The sequence below is a fragment of the Scylla paramamosain genome, chromosome 24 (assembly GCF_035594125.1).
Source record: "Scylla paramamosain isolate STU-SP2022 chromosome 24, ASM3559412v1, whole genome shotgun sequence".
Lineage (NCBI taxonomy): Eukaryota > Metazoa > Arthropoda > Malacostraca > Decapoda > Portunidae > Scylla > Scylla paramamosain.
In genome coordinates, this window is record NC_087174.1 from 4326340 (window position 1) to 4342500 (window position 16161).

Genomic DNA, 16161 nt, shown 5'->3' on the forward strand with positions numbered 1-16161 from the left:
GTTATTCAGTTCTTCATTTATTTGTTTATGTATGTATGAATCTTCCTGTCTATCCATCATTCGGTCTATCTATCTACAGTAAAATCCCTCTCATCCGGCATTCAAGTATCCGGCAGCTTCAAGTATCCGGCACATTTTTCCCCGAGCCTTAAAATCAATAAAAAATCAATGTGTACTTATAAATATCGATTAAAATTCCCGCGCGAGGCATACTTTGTCCCCTCGCCACCAGAGCACACTGCTTCGCGCCACCCGCGGCCCACTGCACTATGTTTACTCAGTGACTCAGTCCCGCGTGTGCACTGTTTATCGCCTGACGCCTTCATCATGCCTAAAGTTGTAGAAAAGAGAAAGCGTGTTGTGCTTACACTTAAGCAGCTGATCAGATCAGCTGATCTTTGTTATGGTAAGATGCGTGAGTGTAGGGTGGTGATTGTGGACATAATTTCACTTCTATTCAAGTATCCGGCAATATTCAAGCATCCGGCATGTCGGCGGTCCCGTTGATGCCGGATAAGATGGATTTTACTGTATCTATCTATCTATCTATGTGTGTATGTATTTACCTCTCTCTCTCTCTCTCTCTCTCTCTCTCTCTCTCTCTCTCTCTCTCTCTCTTGGTAACCCTACACTATACAGCCAAAGCGTTGAGTCAGCACGAGTCTCTTACATGAACAATATATCAACGGTCCCCAGCAAATGAGAGCGCGTGAAACGTCCTAATATATATAGAAAAAAAGATAAAATAAATAATTAAATAATAAGTAAACGTTAATGGAAAATAAATACCACAAATAAAAATAAGGATAAAAATAAAGTCCTCTCTATAAACAGTTTTTCTCGTTTTTTTTTTCTGAGTTTCTTTTTTCCTGAGTTTCTTTTTTTTTCGCCTTGGTCTGTTTCCAATGTCCATAAAGAAAGCAGTATAATAAATAATAATTAGATAAATATGAACATAGATAGGAAAAAATACATAAGTTATAAAAAAAAGAAATACATATTAAAGTGCTTCCCTTTGCATAGAAAAAAACAGTAAATATAAATAAGACAGAAGATAAATAAGATAAGATACAGGTAAAAAAAAAAGAACAGGTGTGAACGCGAGTCCCATTATAACCTCCCTTCGATACTTGTTAACTTGATCAGCGTGTTCTCTCATTTGCCTTATTATGTTCGTTAGCGAGACACCTCCTCCGCTCCTCTCCTCACCCCACGCTACATTTTTTGCTGAACTCTATCCCACGTAGGTTGTAAATGAGGCACCCAGCTTTCATGTACAAAACTAGTGACTGACTGACTGATTGACTAAATAACTAACCAGCTAACTAACTAAATAAATAAATAAGGTAACAAATAACTAACTGATATTGCAGCTCTGATAGTGGTGGTGATAATGGTGGTGAGACGAACAATGCTTCTACTACTGCTGAACATGGCAATGGTAGCAGTAATGGTGTTGGTGGATGCATGGATACACCAGCTCTACAGGTAATGAAGGTGGAGGTGGCGGTGATGGCGGTGGTGGTGGTAATGAGGGCAACAGTGACTCACAGTGTTCGGAGGTTGGTGAATCTGGTCAACACCTTATCTTCCAGTGTGGCGGCGTCGTCCAGCGTCACAGTTCTGAGGGAAGGAGAGGAATAGGACGAGGAGGGGACGAGGAGGAGGCAGGGTGTGCGTGCGTGGAAGTGAGAATCATATGAAGCACTTCTGGATACACCCCTGGCAACATCTCCACTACATTCAAAAAGCTCTAGTTCAAGTTATACGTGTTTTTAAGATTATTTTTATGGTTCTATTGACAGATAAACAACATTTCTACATTATTTACAGGAGAAACACTCTCGAGAACCCGGCTAACCATCTCTGTGGCCTTTGAACATAGTCGTGGTGAGAGAGAGGATCGTTTCAGAACACGGCCTGAGGTAGGTGTGGGGAAGGCGAGACAGGGACATGATAGGACACCTGATACTCGCGATTCCCAAGCTGAGGCGAGGCCGTTCATTAACTCAGAAATTTTAAGGTTATCGCTTTTTTAGTATTGATTTTGGTGTTTTAATCTAGAAGGAATAATGTTGAGGTTATAAGGTGGATATCTGTTAGTTTCTTTCCTTTTTTCATTATGTTCTGTACTAGTGTCGCAGATTGGGAGTTGATGAATGATTCTCTTTGGAAAGGTCCCTTAGTGTCGAGCCAATTGGAAAGCTTTGAAAGATGATGAGGTAAATTTATGGATGGAGATGATAGGTGGAAATAGGTAAGCATGTTTTGTACAGGGACCGTCACGTGTAGACCTGATGGCTTCTTGTAGCTTCGCAGGAAAAGACGAAGAAAAGAAACAGAGGTGAAGGCGTGTATGGAACAGGATTGAGAGAGAGAGAGAGAGAGAGAGAGAGAGAGAGAGAGAGAGAGAGAGAGAGAGAGAGAGAGAGAGAGAGAGAGAGAGAGAGAGAGAGAGAGAGAGAGAGAGAGAATATACACCAGGGTTACATGAATCAAATGAGGAGAAATGATTAATACAAGAGACATCACGAGAACTCACAGCTGCTTCATTTCACCCACGATCCTGGCTGAGATGTTCCGCATGTGAGTCCCTACGCAGGTGAGGTGACTCAGCTCGCAGTGGCAGGATTCCCGCACCTCCCCTGGTTGCTGGGCGAGGACCTCAGGGGCGTGTGGTGCTGCTCCCTCGCCTTCAACCTCTTCCGCGTCCGTACTTTTCTCCGTAGTCGCCTCCTCCTCCAAGGTCATGTTGATAGGCGAGGTCACTAGGGATGTTGCGTTGTCAAAATCCAGGTTTCCGGAAGTCTGCTCCAAAGGCTGAAGGTTCGTGTTTGTCTCAGGTTTGCTCGTCACGTCTCCTGTCACCTGCCGCCTCCTTCTGGTTCTCCGTGTCTTCTTCTCAGTGTCATTGTCATTACGGCAGATGGAAGACAAGGTTTTGTTTACTCCGGTTTTAAAGAGTGACTCTCCAGGTGGTTCTCCAGCGCGCGTGGGTGTGGCGTCTCCAGGCTCCTTCCCGCCGGCACTCCTGGCGTGGGTGGCCTCGCCGGCGTGTTGGGACAAAGGAACTTTTGAACCACTGCCACCCTTGAGTAGCACGCGGCGCTCAGCCCTTGGCAGGAATTTCACGCGCTTTGTTCTGAGTAACGAGTTGAGAAAAGACGAGTGTGTTATTTTCTTGCTGTCCATAAAACCCTCGGCGTGACAGCAGCCCTGGTGGTGTGGCGGGCAGCGCGCCACGCACTCCCCCCGTGAAACGAGCCTGTGGGAGCCGTTTTAGAAGTTTTTATAGCGTCATAAGTCAAGCGAGCACTTTGCGCTGCATGTAGACCAGTACTTTTACCATTCTCACGATTCCCGGCTACAGTTACACGTCTAGTTGAAATATTTTTCTTTTTATCAAACAGAAATGTCCAGATTCGCCTTGTCGTTCCCTTTCTTTTTCCTCGATAGGCATCCAATCACTGCCTTTCTCCTGCTCGCCGGCCACCGCGCTTCAGGGCCCTCTAGAGTCACATTGAGGGTTCCAATAGCGCGTCTCCCTCGCCTCGCCCTGAGTGGCGCTTCAATATAGCTCTGTGGGAGACGAGTGGAGGCGCTACGAGGAAACTTTATCCCCGAGGCGTCTTTGTTGCCTGAGTGGGTCGTAAGGTGGCAGTGCGCGAGGCTCAGGTGAGGCGGTGAGGGAAGCACGCACTCCTGAAGGCTGCGAGGGGCCGGGCACACGCATATACCTGAAGGAGCAGACGAAGGTGCAAGCGTGAGTAATAAAAAGTGCAGTGTGTGTGTGTAAAGCTGGAGTGGCACGTTGGTATGTTAAATCTGGGTGTAAAGATGAGAGAGAGAGAGAGAGAGAGAGAGAGAGAGAGAGAGAGAGAGAGAGAGAGAGAGAGAGAGAGAGAGAGAGAGAGAGAGAGAGAGAGAGAGTAGTAGTAGTAGTAGTAGTAGTAGTAGTAGTAGTAGTAGTAGTAGTAGTAGTAGTAGTAGTAGTAGTAAAAGTGGTAGTTGTAACTGTCATTATTGTTGTTTTTGTTGTTGTTGTTGTTATTTTGTAGTAGTAGTAGTAGTAGTAGTAGTAGTAATAGTTGTTTGTTGTTGTTGTTGTTGTTGTAGTTGTAACTATAGCTGTTGTTGTTGGCTTTCAGTGTTGTTGTTGTTGTTGTTGTTGTTGTTGTTGTTGTTGTTGTTGTTGTTGTTGTTGTTGTTAGTATCACTGATGTTCCAATAATAACAAAACCAGCAGCAGTCGTAGCAGTAGCACCTGTACCAAATCAGAAACAGCAGTGGTACCAATTCATACTCACGGCAAGGCGAGGTGCTGGTGGCAAGGGAAGTAAAGGATGCCTCAAGTCCACGTTATCTGGCAACACTGCGAGGGGAGAAAGAGAAAGAGAGGGAGTGTTAGGACAGAGCAAGGGAGAAAGAACACGGCAGTAGAAACCAAAAAAAAGGAAGATAAAGAGAGAGAGAGAGAAGTGAGAGAGAAAGGAAAGATGTAGAGAAAAAAATAGTAAAAAAATAATAATAAGAAGAAAAGAAGAAGAGTAGATTAAGTTATATTCTAAGGCAAATAAGAGGAGCTGGAAAGAAAATGAGGGAGTGAGGAAGATGAATGGACGTCTGCACAAGCTCAGTGAGAGGGTGAGAGGGGTGTCACAAAAGGAAGGAAGGGGTGGACTGCAAAAAATGGAAAGGTGAGAAAGAGAAACAATTACAAAATTTACGAAGCACGTCACGGCAGGAGGAGACGAAGAGAGAGAGAGAGAGAGAGAGAGAGAGAGAGAGAGAGAGAGAGAGAGAGAGAGAGAGAGAGAGAGAGAGAGAGAGAGAGAGAGAGAGAGACTAATAGAAAAAAAAAAAAAACAAGCACACAGACAACGGAAGCAATAAAGAAGAAAATAAACTCAACTATTTCACACACATTTAACTCTCCCCTTCTTTATCCTCAGTCTCTAAGAAACCACCCCCCCTCCCCGACCCCAGAGGAAGCAAATCTTTCAAACCCATATTTGCTCCTTCACCACGACTATTTTCAAAGGCCACAGAGGTTAGCCAGGTTCTCAAGACTGTCTCTCCTGTTAATAATGTAGAAATCTTGTTAATCTGTCAGTAGAATCGTAAAAAAACACTTAAAAACCCGTGCAGCTTCAACTACAGCCTTCTGAAAGTAGTAGAGGAGCGGTGCAGAAGTGTTTCAAAACATTGCCCTTAAACTCACTGCAATCTTCCTCGTCCTCGCGTTCTGAGCAGTTGTTCTCGTTGTCGCACCTCCTGCTACGTGCGAGACACTGGCCGTCCCTGCACTGAAACCCTCCCTTGGGACATCCTGCAACACACCACAATTGTACGGCACTCCTCGCTAAGAAAGTTAAGGGTTAGGTGCAGCGACATCACAGCTCTCTACTCCCATCAAGAAGGGTTAGGTTAGGTTAGGCAGTGTGAGTGTTTAGTTAGTTAGTGTTAGTTAGTTTAGTTAGTTATTGAGTGAATGAGTGGGTGAATTAAAGTGCTAGTTTGCTGGATGTTTACTTTGTTAGTTAGTTAGTTAGTTAATAAAAGAAAGAGTGAGTGAGTGAGTGGATTAATTAGTTAGTGAATGAGTGAGTAAGTGTATGTGTGAATTATTTAGTCAGTGGATGCGTGAATGAGCGAATGAGTGAGTTAATAAATGGATTGTATAGTTCATAAAAAAATCCAAGGTCATTAAAATATACAAATGCACAAACAAGAGAAAATAAAAGAATATATATGTAATGAGAGAGAGAGAGAGAGAGAGAGAGAGAGAGAGAGAGAGAGAGAGAGAGAGAGAGAGAGAGAGAGAGAGAGAGAGAGAGAGAGAGAGAGAGAGAGAGAGAGAGACTTTTCCATCACATCATCTACACAATAATGATCAAAAGTTTCAGTTGGTCATAAAATTGAATAAAAATCTCTAATTATACTTTCCTTTTCATTATTTTCTTCAGTGCATAAAGAGAGAGAAAAAAAAAGAAAACGAGACTAATGAATGAAGGCAAATAAATTACAAGAGCAAAAAAAAACAACAACAGTGCATAAAGAGAGAGAGAAAAAAAAGAAAACGAGACTAATGAATGAAGGCAAATAAATTACAAGAGAAAAAAAACAACAATCAAATGACACTAATGAACAAGAACTTAACTTAATTGGTTATTAGTTAATGTTCCAGGAATCTTGATGTTTCTTTTATATCTGTCTGTCTGTCTGTCTGTCTGTCTATTTACCTAGATCTACTTACCTACCTCTCTACCCATCAATCTACCTACCTTTTATCTATTTACCTATCTATCCATCTACTTACCTATTTAGTTGATTATCTCTATGTCTATCTATCATTCTACCTATTCACTTATCTACTTCTATACCGATCAATTTTCCTATGTTTTTTTTTATCTATTTATCTAGTTATCAGTCAACCTACCGATTAACTTACCTATCTATCTATCTATCCATCTATCTACCTTTCCTCTTATCCATATAATAATAAGTAACATAAATTAATGAAAGGAAAAAGCAAATGTGAAAGAAATCTACAACAACAAGAAAACGTGTGTGTGTGTGTGTGTGTGTGTGTGTGTGTGTGTGTGTGTGTGTGTTTTCCCTCACAATAAACAGCTAACTAAAAGAACCGGAGATCTAATAAGACGACCCATGAAAGCCACCACCCACACTACATTTTTTCCGCGCCCTCGAGCACGTGATGTTGTGTCTACGCCTCCTCTGTTTATAGACTTCAGAGAGAGCCGGACAGAGGGAGAGACAGGGAGAGGCGCGGGGAGGGAGACACTGTGCATTGAATGAAAGGCAAACCTAAGTAAGCCCTTATTCAGTAGAGGATATGAGGACTTGGTAACCATACAACCATATGCCATTTTCTTCCATCCGTTTTCTTTTTTTTTTTTTTTTTGCGTGTTTTGTTGGGGTGTCTTAATTAGTTTCCAGTCTGTGTTCAAATGCAGTCAGTTTCCTCTGAAGAAAATTTAGTGTGGTTTGGTTAGGTTAGGTTAGTTTAGAGTGCGTTGGGGTTGGGTTAAGCTAGGTGGAGATGAAAATGTTGAGAAAGGAAGTCCTGTTTTTGGGTTAAGTTAGGTTAGATTATGCTAAGGTTAGATAAGGTTTAAAAATACTGGTGAAGGACGTATGGTTTAGGTAGGAAATACAAGGTAACACACACACACACACACACACACACACACACACACACACACACACACACACACAAAGAGAAAAGCAAGAATACATGCACAAGACACAGAAAGACTAAAGAATGCAAGACACGAGAAATGCCCAGGAGGAGGAGGAGGAAAAGAAGAAAACGAGAAAGAAAAAAAGGAGAAAGAGAAGAAAAAGCAAGAGGAAGAAGATACGAATATAACGACATTCAATCAACATTTTCACTGTTAACTAATGAATTGAGACTCAGTGGAAGCTGGGAGACTGTATAGTGAAGGAAGGAACCAGATTTCCCTCCTTCCGTAATGAGATGGTGAGAAGAGAGTGAATTTCTTACTGACGCTCTTCAAGTACAATCAGTGACAAGTGCAAAGGTTGTGTGCTGGGGAAGAAATGCGTGAGGCAGGTTAGGTATGCGGTCAGTCAAGTACCTCCTTCCCCACGCACCTCTCCCTCCTCGTGTGCCAATAATAAGCTATGCAACGCCCTGTGACGCTTTGTTCTGTATTCTGAAAAGCTTTGTTCTTCAGTCAGGACAGCTTTCAAAGGCCACAGCGATGATTAGTCGTGTTCTCATGGGTATTTTCTCGTTAGTGGTGCTGAATTGTATATTGTTAAACCATCAGTTATTTCATGAAAACATCCTTGTCCCTTTTAGGATCTTACACCTCAAATTATTATTATTATTATTTTTTTTTTTGCTTATTCATTTTCTTTCCACCAATTTGTGTTGTCACTGGCCAAAGCCCCTCTTACATATATATAAAAGAAGAACAAGAGGAAACAAAGAAGGAAAGACAGGATCGAAGAAAAAAAAAGGAAGAAAGGAAGGAAAGAAGGAAGAAAGAAAAGAGAATTCAATAACTTCTCATAAAGCTTGTGGCGCCGTAACGTTTGAGAAAGCCTTCCTTTGACGCAGCTTAGCGGGCACCCCACAACTGCGTCACCGAGTGCTGTTTTGAATGTTTTCTCCTGCCTTCACCGCGCATAAGTCACACACACACACACACACACACACACACACACACTGCCTTTCTAAGATGGTATCGCCGCACAATAAAGGCTCGTATTCTGAAAAGCTCCGCTCCCACACCACGACTAATTTCAAAAGACACAAATAATTAGCCGGGTCCCCAAGAGTGTTTCTCCTCTTCATAATGTAGGAATCTTGTTAATCAGTCACTAGAATTGTTACATCACCCTTAAAAAGCCATGCCACTTCAACTAAAGCCTTTTGAAAGGAGTCGAGGTGCGGCGCAGAAGTGTTTCAGAATATGGTTCAAAGTCGCGGCCACAAATCAAGTTGCCTGCCACACTCACCTCCATTGTGCTCTGGGTTTGCTCTCAGCCCTCAGCAGTCCATGAGCATGATCCCAAAATGTCAGGTTTCGGTATCATGTGCGGACAATAAAATATTCATACTAACTGAAAAAAAAAAAAAAAATGTCTAGTCTTCAGAAATGTATGGTTGCATTCAATATCCATTTGCCTTCCCTGTGATATCAGCCGTTACTTTGGCAGCACTGGAGATTTTTAAACAAAATAAGGAAACAACAGAAGCAATGAAATATATGTAACGTATTCCCTCACACAGCAAACACGCAGCGGGTTCACACAGCAAGCACGAGCGTGATGCACCAAATGGACTGTCAGGGAATGAAATACGCTGATTCTTCGTAGCGATAACTAGCGCAGCGATAACTAACGCAGAGAACATTACGCAAAAAAACTGATTCTTTGTAACGCTGAATTAGAGAAAATTACGTAATATACTGATTTTATGACGCTAAATTAAACACCTAAACGTAATGATACACTCATTCTTTGTAACGCTGAACTAAAAAACGTTACCTAATGCACAGGTTCTTTACGGCGCTAAACAATGCAACGTATATCAAGACACAACACAGCATGAGTAGCTAACTATAACTCAAAGAACCTCCCGTGAGTTCCTTGATAAGTTTACAGTCACGACCGAACAAGGGGTACTCAGAGTCCCCAGTACCTATTCCTTCCTGCTGGCTGAAATAGTGTTTTGCAAGTATCTATATATATTTTTTTAATTCTTGCAAGCCTCCGCAGAGATTAGTTCCTTCACTTTTTTTCTTCCTGTAAGCATTCACAGATTGGTTTCGTCTTTGTTTTTTTTTTTTTAATCCTTGCAAACACCCAGTGATATGTTGCTTCTATCTTCTTTCTTGCAGGCACCTAAAGAAAAATAAGTTCCCTTACTTGTTTCTCCTCTATATTTTAATGCTCTATAGATTTAATATTTCAATTTCAACGTTTTGGTTTACAATAGATTTTAAACGCCAACAGCAAGAAAGAAAAAAAAATCTAAGAAAACCTGACCAACCATCTCAGTGACCTTTGAAAACACTCCTTATGAAAGCCCAAAGCGTTTCAATATACAGGCCGTGGTTCTGATATACATGTAATTCACTAGCAACAGGCGAGTAAGAGAAATGAGGCACATAAACACAATGATATAAGTACGCAATTCTTTACGGACAAACATCATTTTAATCCTTTGAGTACCACGACATTAGCTCACTTTTACTCCCGATGCCATTACAAAACTGTACTGACTGTATTAAACTGTATTGAAGATGGTTTTTGTTGTACTGATGGCGTTAAAAAAAGTTCTCTAGTTACTCATCAACCAGCATTATATCTCCGTTTACTTGTTTCCTGATAATAGGTGATTTTATGAAGCTTCGAAAGTGTATCAGTGCGTCAGTTTTCCCTCCCACTAAAAGCTTCAACAACTAGTTTTCCATTGTGTTTAAAAATGTCACAACGTTTTCAAGGAATCGAATCTGCTGTAGTGAAGACAAAATAACTTCAGTTTTTATCAGCTGCAGCGTCTTCTCAACTTTAGTAAAATGTAGCGGAAGTTTAGCGTGTAATTCCGGACATCACAGTTGCCAGCAAAAGAAGAACATAAGATTATAAGAAATAAGGGAAGCTGCAAGAAGCGACCAGGCTGACACGTGTTAGTCCCTGTATGAAATATACCTATCTATTTCCACCTATCATCCCCATCCATAAACCCGTCTAATCTTCTCTTAAAGCTCCCTAATGTCTTAGCACTAACAACATGATTACTGAGTCCGTTCCACTCATCTACCACTCTATTTGAGAAACAATTTCCTCCTATCTCTTCCTTAAACCTAAATTTTTCAAGCTTGAACCCGTTATTTCTTGTTCTATCCCGGCTGGAGGTGGAGTAGTTTAGTGTTTTCTGAGACTGCACTTGTATTTTCGTGAGTAATATTCTGGTGTGGCGTTTTCATAAGCTTAGATAATGAAGCGTAAGTTTACAGTATCATGAGAGACGCAGTTGGCGGCGAAAGAAGGGGTACTTACCTAGAGAAGTTAAAAAGTTTTGAACCCCTACAAAAGTTCGAAATTTTAAGAGTCTGCATTTATATTTTTGATGAGTAATATCGGTAAATGAAGTAACAAGTCGAAGTCAGGAAAACAAGAAAGAAAGAAAGGAAGAAAAAAAGAAAGAAAGGAAAAAAAAAAAACTCAGGAAAATTCACGAACGATAATAAAACACATCTTTGCACTCGGATGGCACAATGGTAAGGAATATAAAAAAAGTTAATTAAGAAGCATATCTTGGTGTGTTTAAGAGCGATAAAGAAGAAACCAAGTGAGGTGCAGGTGAAGTTAAGAATAGTGCTCTGAATATGAAAAATGTTAATTAAGAAGAATATTTAGGTGTGTCTGCGTTAATTGTGCTACATACGAAAATATGGACAGCACAATAGCAGTAAATATGAAGAATGTTGATTAAGAAGAATATTTAGGTGTGTCTGCGAGTGGTAAAGAGGAAGTTAATTGTGCTACAGACGAAAATATGAACGGCGCACTAGCAGTAAATATGAAGAATGTTAGTAAAGGAGCAGTGAAGTGTTTCCAAGAGCGGTAAAGAGGAAGTTAAGAATGGCACACTGAAACGTATGGAAAATATTAGCCAGGTGTGTTTCAAATTGGTAAAAATGAGGTTAAATGTGGTGCAGACGAAGTTATGAACAGCAGACTGAAAGGAAATATGAAAAATGTTGGTTACGTGTGTTCGAAGGTGGTGAAAAGGGAGTTAAGTGTGGTATAGACGAAGTTATAAGCGTTAATTAAGAGAAACTGAAATGTGTTAAAAGAAATAAGGATGAAGTTAAGAGCAGTGCAGGGGAAGTTACACAAAGCACATTGATAGGAAGAACTTAAGTGCTTCTACGAGTGGTACCATACTTATACTATTCTTCAGAGCCTCACTACTTAAGACAGAAGTGTAGGAAGACTACCCTCACCCCTCCCCCAAAGCCCTCCCTCCCTCCCTCCGTCAGAAAGAGTGAGAAAACACCATACACTTGCCGAGTAGAGAGGAAATGCAGATTTTTATGGGTTACAGGAAAAAGTTTTTGCATTGGCGATGGGTTAGGAAGAGGAGAGCGGAGGATGAGGAAGAGGAGGAGGAAGTGGTGGATGAAAATGAGAAGAGTGTGATGATGGAGTGATGAGGGAGTTACTAAAAGGGACTAAAGGCTACGATAAAACAAACACGTCAGCACACACACACACACACACACACATGAGGCAGCCCGGGAGGAGGAAAAATGGAGAGAGGAAGGGGTGTGAGTCCTCCCCCTCCCACGCCTGAATCAACACTGAACGATCATCATCAGACACCATCACTTGCATTCCTCTCTGGAGATAAATCCATCCAGCTTTTCCTTATATGCACGCAAACAACTGCAAGGGGAGGGAGGGAAAAATAAAGGCATAGGTTTTAGGGAGCCGAAGAGGAGGAGGAGGAGGAGGAGGAGGAGGAGGAAAACTCTTCGAACAAAACACCTCTATTTCTTTTCCTTTTTAGAATGATTTTGTATTCTCCTCTCTGTTTGTTTGTTTGTTTTTCTCTTCTTTGTTTTAACTTTATTTGTTGCTGCTGTTATTGTTGTCGTTAATGGTTTTTTCCTCCTTTTCTTCTTCCTCCACCTCATCACCATATTCTCTATCTCTCTCTCTCTCTCTCTCTCTCTCCCTCTCTCTCTCTCTCCCCTAATATAACCTAGTCAATATAGCACAGGAGTCAGAAGAAACCCTCACAAGCCGGCACAAGCAACAAGACAAAGCACAGCAACACACTCACCAGCGTGCCAGAAGGCCAGGAGACTCACGACGATGACGAGAACGAAGGTGACCAGTGCCCCGACCAGCATCCTGACGGTGAAGGTGCCGAGAGACTCAAACCCGAGGGAGGCACCGTGGCATCCCCCGGCACCACCCATCGCGGCGCGCCCCTCACCCCCTCTATTGGCGGTGAGGGTGGCAGTGGCAGTGGTACGTGTGTGTGTGTGTGTGTGTGTGTGTGTGTGTGTGTGTGTGTGTGTGTGTGTGTGTGTGTAGCGGCGTCCCCCACCTGATAAGGAGAGGCAACCAGTGAGGAATACATGAAAAAAAGTATATTTAAGAGAGATAAGGATGAAATTATATGATTCATTGGTAAAGAATGCTACTTCAAACACAGCAAGAAGTCGAGTATAAGGTACAGAGAGTGAGGCATGAGGCGTGAGTTAGGGAGGCGTGAGGGTCGGTCATGTGGGGCGTGGGGAGTGGATCAGGGGTATTACGGGGTCAGGACGAGCCATGTATCAGGGACATAAATGATTAGGAATGTGGGAATTCAGGGACATAAATGGTTAGGAATGACATAAAGACAGGTCAGGGATGTGGCAAAGAGGCAGGGGGGTGGTCAGGGGTGTGGCAAAGGGGTAAGGGATGATCAAGGACGAACTAAATTTGGGGCAGGAGTGATCAGAGATGTGGCAAAGAAACAAGGATAGTCAGGGATGTGGGAGAGACAGGGATGATAAGAGACATGACAAAGACAGAGATTATCGGAAACGTGGCAATTAAGGGACTAACTATTTACATTTTACAAGGAAGCTGAAAAAAAAAAAAAAAAAAATCAAGGACCTGGAAACACTTCACAGGGAACTAAACAGCGCATAAACATCAATAACGACACAAGGACACACGACCAGGTCCCAGGCATCTTAATTATACCCTACATGTCAGGACTGTGATTCCAATCGTGACGTGTAATCTAGTCAGTGAACGTGTGCTGTTTCCCAATACTCAGACAAGATCTCCTCCCCTTGTAGACCTGGAGGCACATACGCTTGAAAATAACTAAATGTACTGCAAGGTGAGTACTAGTGTTGATGAGGTTATTATAGGAACATAACATAAGGTAAGCTGAAGGAACATATTAGGCCTACAAGTGGCAGTCCCTGTACGAAAAATGCATATCAAGTAAAGATTTTTTTTTTTTATGAATATATCACAAGGAAACTACTGCTAATTGATGTTCATGTAGGAGGAGGAGCAGGAAGTAAGATTTTTTAGGCAGATACGTTTGTAAATTATTAAATATACAGCAAGGAAACGAGTGCTAATTGAGGTTAACAAGTAAAGGAGGAGGTCGTCTGTGTTTTGAGGTAGTGAAGACGAGACAATCACTTTTAATCACTGTTACATAAAAAAAGAAAAAGAGAAAAGAGTTACTGATTCTCTCTCTCTCTCTCTCTCTCTCTCTCTCTCTCTCGGTGCAGGTCAGGTGTGCACTCTGCTTCAGTTATCTCCCTCGCCAGCCCTTTTCTCACGTCAACAAACAGAATTCGTGTGTGTGTGTGTGTGCTTGCTGGTATAGATTACTGTGTCGAGACCGTCGGCTATTATTCCTGATATTTCTCCATAAAAACTAATAAATAAAATAATAATAATAATAATAATAATAATAATAATAATAATCACGTTTCTCTTTGTTTTTCTTCAGAGTAAAAGTTCAAATCAAGCACCTAAAATAAAAGAGTTTGTTCCTTTCACTTTCCTTTCCCTCTCACAAAAAAAAAAAAAAAGTTCGATTGTTTTCTATGCAAGCCACGAGGAACAAACATCAAGAACCTTAATTTGCCGAGACGGAAGGAAGGACAAGTGATTACCGCACCACAACCACCACAACACCTCACACCAGCAGTCGGGAGGTGAGGGAGAAGGGACTGGAGGAGCTGGGTGGGGTACTGAAAGGGGAGGCTTTAGGGAGACTCCAGTTCAGGGGCAGTTTGCGCGTCCCTCAGGATCACCGGCGGTAGTTAACGGACACGTGGCTGAAGAGGGTATGGTATGTTTCTTTGCTGACTGTAAATTTCCGCCTCCGAGAAGGAAAGGACGACTCAAGGGAAATGAAGACCCGTGGGTTTTTAAATCGAAAGTTGATCAATTTACTGCATTTCACACAAACACAAGTCTCAGAATGGCAAAAATCCAAGTGTTTTTTTGAATGCAGGTCGTGTTTGTGTTAATTACGATGTCTGAAGGGAAGAAAAGTCATCGGTTTCTGGTTTCCCAACATCTGCATGACGGAGAGGTGACCGGTGTATGGTTCCGTGCTGATTGCAGAGTCTTCCGGGGTGTTGCTGAGAAGAAATGGGTAACTGTAAGAAAATGAAGACCCGTGGGTGTTGTCCCGGTCAAAGGTTAATCAGTTTACTGGATTTCACACAAACACAAGTTTCGGAATGATAAAAAGTCCATGTGTTTTTAGAATGCAAGCTTGTCTTTGCTAATTACGGTGTCTGAAAGGAAAAAGGCCGGTTTCCATTTTCCAAACACCTGCCCGACGGAAGGGTGGCCGTTGTAGCTCTGGCCTGATTGCAGACTTTCCCGCCTCAAGGGGTGTTGCTGAGACAGAAGGAGTGGCTGTAGGAAAATGCAGATCCGTGGGTATTGTCACGGTGAGAGGTTGATCAGTTTACTGCACTTCACACAAACATGATTCTCGGAATGGCAAAATTCCAGGTGTTTTTAGAATGCAAGTCTTGTCTTTGCTAATTACGTTGTCTGAAAGGGAAAAAAACTGGTTTCCATTTTCCCAAAACTTGCTTGACAGGAAGTGGTACTTTGTCAATAAACTACTACTACTACTACTACTATGGCTGTGGCCTGATTGCAAACTTTCCCGGATCAAGGGGCATTACTGAGACAAAGGCAGGGACTCTAGGGACCAGACCCCTGGGTATTGTCGTGGTCAGGAATCGATCAACTTAACGCACTCCACATACAAACATGTGTCTCAAAAAATGGCAATACTCCAGATTTTTTTTCCTTTTCTTTAATATAGTTCATGTCTCTAGTAATCTCGGTATCGGAAGAGAAAGATATCGGCGCGCATCGGTTTCCCATGAAGCAAGTCACACGTCAGCAGTAAGGGCAGCGATGAACCTCCATCACGAGTATTAGTGGCTGTTCCTCACGGCCACGCAAGACTCGTGAGTGCCTTCAAGGACTTTAAGCTCGTTAAACACCCCTGACTGACCTTGCGAGGGACTGGTAAATATTTTGTGAAAAATCTTCCTCCTTTTCAAAACACCAGATAAAGTTGTTTTACGTCATGTCTAATAAACAAGATACTTCACATTCAAGTCCAATAGCTCGACTGGAAACATGATACAGACTTTCCCTTTTTTCATATACTAGACAAGGAGTTATTTCACGTCTACAGTAGTAAACATAAAAGCCTGCTATTGTCTATCATATGTCTCACTACGCAACATACGGTAGTGGAAGTGACAGGAAATACTCCGCGGACATTTACCTTATACTAGATAGGGAGTTAATTCACGGGTAGTCTTATTAATAAACATGCCACTTCACGATTGGTTAGACGCAATAAGCAGCAGGAGGCGTCACTAAACAATGCCCCTTGGTTACGTAATAATAATCGTTGTTGCTTCCCTTTGTTTTCATTAGTGGCATTTAAACTCTTGTGTAAAACCTGTGTCATTCCTGCTTCATGTACGCATTTAGTATCGGCGTGCGTCATCTCCTGTAACCTGACAATGGGTGTTGCTTACCTGTGATTAAACCCGCTCGAAACTAAACTTCGACTCTTTTCGT

The 16161-nt window shown here is 42.0% G+C and overlaps 1 protein-coding gene across 4 annotated transcripts in view; it reads right to left on the reverse strand.

Moving 5' to 3' along the window:
- Window positions 1-16161, reverse strand: part of LOC135112603 (phosphoribosylformylglycinamidine synthase-like) — a 54693-nt gene that overhangs the window by 32729 nt on the left and 5803 nt on the right. For 3 of the 4 annotated variants that reach the window (XM_064027110.1, XM_064027109.1, XM_064027107.1), the window contains exons 2-6: window positions 12353-12622; window positions 5222-5329; window positions 4308-4372; window positions 2543-3737; window positions 1552-1623 (exon numbers count right to left, since the gene is read on the reverse strand). The gene's annotated coding sequence lies outside the window, so the exon portion shown is untranslated. The remainder of the gene's footprint in view (window positions 1-1551; window positions 1624-2542; window positions 3738-4307; window positions 4373-5221; window positions 5330-12352; window positions 12623-16161) is intronic. The other variant, XM_064027108.1, reaches the window with a different exon arrangement.